This window comes from Amblyomma mixtum, chromosome 5 (assembly GCF_055824585.1).
Source record: "Amblyomma mixtum isolate Tamu chromosome 5, ASM5582458v1, whole genome shotgun sequence".
NCBI lineage: Eukaryota > Metazoa > Arthropoda > Arachnida > Ixodida > Ixodidae > Amblyomma > Amblyomma mixtum.
This window is the reverse complement of record NC_143016.1, coordinates 46,509,087-46,515,957: the sequence shown is the minus strand read 5'-3', so window position 1 is coordinate 46,515,957 and position 6,871 is coordinate 46,509,087.

Genomic DNA, 6,871 nt, shown 5'->3' with positions numbered 1-6,871 from the left:
ACCGCTGTCGACCAGTAGTATTCATCACACAATCAACACCGGGTCCGCATCTCCGATACGCCAGAAGCCAATCGAGTCTCAGATACTAAACGTAAGTTAGTAGATGACCAAGTTCAAGAGATGCTAAAGCGCGGCATTATTCGAGAATCTTCTAGTCCTTGGGCAGCTCCAGTTATCCATGTTAGGAAGAAAAAGGCACATGGAGGTTATCTGTTGACTACCGTCGATTAAATACAACGACGAAGAAAGACGTCTATCCGCAATTGACTGTCTGCAATCAGCTTCATACTTTTCTTTTATTGATTTGAGACCAAGCTACTGGCAAATCCCCATGCATACTGTAGACAAAGGAAAAACGGCATTCATAACACCACGGACTTTATGAATTTAACATTCTGCTTTTTGGATTATGTACTGCGCGTGCAACATTCGAGTGGTTCATGGATACAATCCCGCGTGGACTAAAGTGGCAAATTTGTTTATGTTATTTGGACGACGTCGTAATTTTTGGCCAAACATTTAGTAAGCACAACAGCCGTCTGGATATCGTGCTTGATTACATGGAACCAGCTGGTCTTGTCCTGAATTCAAAGAAATGTCATTTTGGGAGCCGTGAAGCAATTGTTCTTAGTCACTTAGTTGATAAAGGTGTTCGACCAGATCCCAAGAAAATTGAGGCTGTGAAAAGTTTTATGGTACCCCAATCAGTAAAAGAGCTGCAGAGTTTTCTAGTGCTCTGCTCGTACTTTCGACGCTTTATACCAAGGTTTGCGGACATCGCTTGCCCACTCACGTGTCTGCTGCATAAAGATGCACCAATCAATTGGATCAGAGATTGTGACACAGCTTTCCGTCATCTGAAATTTCTTTTGAACTCGGGCCCCATCCTACGCCACTTCTGCCCATCAGCACCAATTGAAGTACACACTGATGCAAGTGGTATCGGTATCAGCGCTGTAATTATACAACGCCGTGGCCACGATCAGCACGGGGTAGCATATGCCAGCCGCTCGTTGAGAAAGTACGAAAGGAATTACACGGTTACCGAACAAGAATGTTTCGCCGTTGTTTTCGCTGTAGAGCGCTTCCGCTCGTATCTGTACGGGAATGCTTTTGCCGTCATGACTGACCACCATTCATTTTGCTGGCTAGTGAGTCTTCGTGACCCCTTTGGACGTCTCGCTCGATGGGCTTTGACCCTAGAAGAATTTATTTTTACTGTCGTGCATAAAAGCGGCCGTAAACACTCATATACTGACTGTCTTTCGCGTTTGCCGCTTCGAACGACTGATGACGACGCAGACAACTTCGATGAATACTTGGCTTCACTTTCTCAAGCCTTCCCCGATCTTCGAGTTTTCCGAACTGAGCAACGAAAAGACCAAACATTAACCTCTTTGTTTGGCGCCGTCAAAAATTCTGTAAAGAGCACTTTTTCCATTCGAGAGGGATTACTTTATAAGAAGAATTTCGCTTCTGGGGGAACACGCATGCTTCTGGTCGTGCCAGAAAGCCTACGCATCACATTTCTCGAAATGATGTACGACGACGCCACGTCTGGGCACTTGGGAGTGGCCCGAACACTCCATCGCACACAACAACGATTTTGCTAGCCCATGATGCGTTCAACTATCCTGCACTATGTAGCCAGCTGTGTGCAACGTCAGAACATTAAGCTGCCGACTTCAAGTCCACCGGGAAAACTGCGGCCAGTCACACCTCCAACCGCCCCGTTTGAACAAGTTGGCATTGACCTTCTTGGACCTTTCCCACGGTCCTCTAAAGGAAATCGATGGAATCTTGCGTGCGTAGACTGTTAAACCGGTTATTGTAAGACAGCCATGATACCAGCTGCTACTGCGTCTGAAGTATCTCATTTCCTATTTCGATTCGTCATTCTTCGGCACGGCCCTCCTGTCATTCTCATTAGTGACCGTGGACGCCAATTCACAGCGGACGTTGTCGAAGAACTTCTCCGCCTCAGCATCTTCAGTTAGCGCCACTCGACGCCATATCATCCCCAAATGAACGGTGTGGTAGAACGCACTAATTGGACGCTCACCACCATGCTGGCTATGTACGTCGCTGCAGATCATAAGGACTGGGATGGCGTTCTCCCGTTCATTACTCATGCATACAACACAGCGCAATATGAGACAGCTGGTTACAGCCCCTTCTATCTGCTCTATGCTCGCTCGCCTCGGTGTGGCCTCGACACCATGCTGCCATTTTTCATTCATGAGGAACCTTCTCTTGCTACCACACTCTGCAGAGCTGAAGAAACTCGCCAGCTTGCCCGCGTTCGAATTTTATCTACGCAAGAGCGTTCTAAGCACCGCTACGACGCCCGACACCAACAAGTTTCTTATCTTCCTGGAGACACTGTGTGGTTGTGGACACCTCTCAGTAAGCGTTGTCTTTGTCAGAAACTGTTGTCTCACTACACTGGATCGTTTGTTGTGTTAGAGTGCATAAGTGGCCTGAATTACTTTATAGAACCCCTAACTACAAGTCTCAGCCAGTCTCAGGTGGCGCATGCAGTCCGCCTAAAGCGATTTCAACCGAGAGGTTCTATTTAACTCGCCCGACGGGCTTCGTCTGCAAAGTGGGACATGTCACGCGCCTTCGTAGCCCATCGACGGAAGAAGGAGATCAATGGTCGGAAGGATCGGTAGAGGAAAAAAGAGTGAGGGCAGAAGGACGCTTGTAGGCTTCGTCGCGGTTCTGCTTCGATCGATCCCTCTGTAAATAAGCCCCCGTGCGTACTAATCACGTAACAATATTGTTTACTGCGCACGCCTCTACCAGTTCCCTAATTTATGTTCAGTCCCAAATAGCAGTTCCAAATACGAGTTCCAAATACGGACTCACCTTGTACCTTACATTGTTTATCTAATTCAGGTGAGGAACCATTGATGCCTTCATATACGGAGCCGCGAAAGAAGGCCAGTTGTTTTTAGAACTGCCATTCACCGTTCCCTACGTAAGGAATACCTTATAACCGCGAGGAACCAATTACATTCGTACACTGTCCACGCTGTGTGTGTAATACGGAATATCAGCATTTGCTTGACGATGAAAATAAGCAACGAAATATTTCTCGCTGTTCTCTTCTTAGGAATTAGGCATAAAATGGGCTTGTTCCGCATATGATAAACATTGTTCCAGGCCTACAGAGCACTTACCGCCTAGCAGTAAAGCCCAGTAATCCACAGGGGCCAGCGGAGCAAACTAAGCGGCCGGCTCTTACCAAAAGGATTAAAAGGCAAGCCCCAGCTTGATAAGAATCATCTTTTCTACTATAAATTAATTAAGCCTGAGATATGTGGTGCAAATAGAGGCATTTTCTTTTTGTTACTCTTTGAAAGCCAATATAATCTTTGTCTCTAAGACACTTCCCCAAGTCAAAGACCGCAACGCATTCTCTAGGTCCACCTTTATTCAGCTTGAGCCAAGCAGCTTTCGTGGACTGGGCAATAAATAAAAAAAAATCCCTTCGTGGTCTGTGGTTGGCGACTAGGGAAGCGTGGCCGTCTCGCAAGCCGAGGATCTTGGGTTCGATTCTCACCTAATTCGATGTTAGCCGAGTTTTGTTTACAGCTCAGTTTTATTAACTCTTTGGTTTCATCAGGATCTTTCGCCCACGGCTAAAGGCGCCGACGACAACACAGGCTTTTCTGCGAACCAGCTGCACGCAGAACAGAACCAGGCTACGTAATTAATCGCGCTTACCGGCACACTGCAGCATCGACGCATTGACCTCCGCCATTTTGGATATGTATCACAAACAGGAAAAAACGAGTCGGAGCGAAGTTGTCGCAATTCGCGGCGTTACGGTTAACAAAAACGGTGAAAACGAGGATGCCACACCATCTCAGCACTCCTTAGTGTTGCGGGACGTTTCGCAGAAAATCATTGCCTTCAAATATCTGTTCCTTTGTAAGGGCGCGCGAATATTCCAAAATTTTAATGAGAATCGAAGATGTTTGTTATTGGATCGCCTGGACAGACGCCATTCGAACGATGTTTAGCATGGACGTCATGCGATATTTCACAAGTTCGCTTTTCCACATGCTGCACAATGAAATCAAGATGGCTGAAGACCCGCTTCGATCAAATCGCAACGCGAAAACGCGTCGTTTTCTGTTTGATCCTTCCATTATGTGTTATATTCTGTTCTTACAGAATATAACCCGATGTGTCAGACTCTCTCATAGGGCGCTGTCTCTATTGGCGGGCTGTGGGCTGCATCGAAGGGCGTTGCTCTCTATCTGAATTTTAACAGCCTCTTACCCCACAATTTGCTGCCTGTACAGTCTGGAGTCGATGTCCATCGATGCGTACCCGTGTCGTTATATGAGGGCGACGGAATAAATTGCGATCCTGCCTGACGCTTTTGTAGTAAAGGCAAAAACTGAACACCACGGACTCGACAGCTGCAAGAGTATTAGTCAATTCTGTTTCAATCTAACTGAGGCAGAGCTAACGGCAAAAGAAAAGGTACTGTTCCTCTACAGTATAATAAATGAAGCTGTAGTTGCGAGCTTCAAGCGCACTGTTTCCTTTAAAAGGAGGACGATTGGAACAGCACCTACTGTTCCCGATGATTCTGTGAGTATACCTACATCATTTCCGAGAGCTCTGGGTGTTCTACACTGGAAATTCCCGGAGCTAAAGGCAACTTCTGATCTTCTGAGCTGGAGAAACCTGAGCGTAACCAGCTGCATTCCTACCCCGCTTGTCATTCTGTATTGATTAACTTAATGGTATTATTGTTGCCGGGAAATATTGCACCACACTTAAAAGGTGTAGAATTCGTCCTCTCGCTGATACATCGAGGCTGGCTTGAGTTTGAGCCAGTCTCTTCTACAAACGTTGCTGGCGTTGAGAGTGAGTCAAGTACACCGTTCATATTTGGTTGAAGGCGCGAAACACACGTCGACACAAGGAAAGTGGACGGTGTACTTAAAAGAAAGTCATCCTTTTAGTACATCATCTTCGACGCGTGCGTTCATTGGCGACCACCATTGATGCAGGCGGTGAATGTTGGAACATTACAATGGATGGTCTGTTCATATGCACTTGTTTTTACGGTTCAACGTGTAAGGCAAGCCACGCAGGAAAGAAACTGCACTGCATGGCAGAGAACATGATTACGCCAGGCCGTACTGTAAGGACTATGAAACTATGCAGAGATTGATGTAATGTGCTCAGTCATAGAAGGGTGCAATACGAGGTCTGTTAGAAAAGTATCCGACTTTATTTTTTTTTTTGCGAACACCTGATGGATATGAGACAAGCGCGCTTGCATCAGGCGACCTTGAATCTTCATGCGCAGGCATGAATTTTTTCCCGCCTGCCGATAGCGTCAGTCGCTGGGAAGCAGCGTTTGAGTGAGGCAGTGTGCAGTGCTCTCGTCGGTTTTTTATTGCAAGGAAAATGGCGGAGTGAAATGAGCAGCGCTACTGCAACACATTTTGCCATAAACTTGGCGACAGCCGAGTGGAAACCATTCGAAATATTCAGACGGCTTTCGGTGAAGATGCTATGAGCAGCACACAGTTTAAGCAGTGTTACAATTGTTTTAAAGATGGCCGCACATCGGTGGAGAACGAGCCACGCTCCAATCGGCCATCAACATGCCAAAATGACCAGGTCATTGCCGAACTGAACGCTATGGTGATGCGGGACTGTCGCGTGACTATCCGAGAAATTGAGGAAGAGGTGGACATGAGCAATTTCTCCGCACATCCCATTATCACCGAATATTTGGCCATGGAGAGAGTTGCGGCGAAATTCGTGCCGAGGCTGCTCACGGTGGAGCAAAAGCAACTTCGTGTTGAAGTCTCACAGGACATGCTGGATCCCGCAAACAGTGACCCCGACTTAATCAACATCATAATCACTGGTGACGAGTCTTGGGTGTACAGGTACGACCCGGAAACCAGATCCCAGTCGTCACAGTGGAAGCATTCCACTTCACCAAGACTTAAGAAGGCCCGCCAAGTGCGCAGCAATGTGAAAGTGATGCTGACTGCTTTCTTTGACACCGTCTGCGTGATAGACCACGAGCACGCACTCCACAGGGTCAAACAATGACCAAAGAGTACTACAGGGATGTCCTCCGTTGCCTACGTGGTGCTGTGCGGCGCAAGAACCCGGAGCTGAGGTCAACAGGACATTGGCGCACCCATCGTGACAATGCTCCTGCACATTCCTCGCACTCGATTCAGACTATTTTGGCGAAAAACCATACTCCTGTAGTTCAACAGACTCCTTACTGTCCTGACATGGCCCCTGCGATTTCTGGCTGGTTCCCAAAATCAAAAGGCCATTGAAAGGAGCGCGATTTCAGACAAGAAAGAACATTATGGCTGCAACGACAGCTGGGCTAAACTCCATTCCGAAAGGGGCCTTTTCGAAATACCTCCCACAATGGCAGCACCGCTGGGAGAAGTGTGTGGAGTCCCAAGTAGACTACTTTGAAGGTGACTAGGTTTGCAACGCTCCAGTTATGCAAGTTTTTTTTCAACGGCCAAAGGTCGGATACTTTTCTAACAGACCTCGTATGTGAGGTACTGGAAGTGATATAAGGGAGTACATCTATCTAAGCCAACTAGCTAGCGCAGGTGGGAGAGAAGTAGCTGGGAAGTTACGAATTGGTTGGAATGCACATCTGCTGCGTTAGCGGTATAGGCCTCTTTCGGAGAAAAACGCTTCACCTTTGTGGGCGTGAAGACACCCCCTTCCCCCCCCCCCTTTCCGTCCACTTTCCTACCCCGAAGGTGCTCCTTCGGCGAGCGCTGCGGTGGGTGGACCTGCGGGCATCCACCGATAAAGATGCATCCCTCACCAACGAGCCTCCACCCAC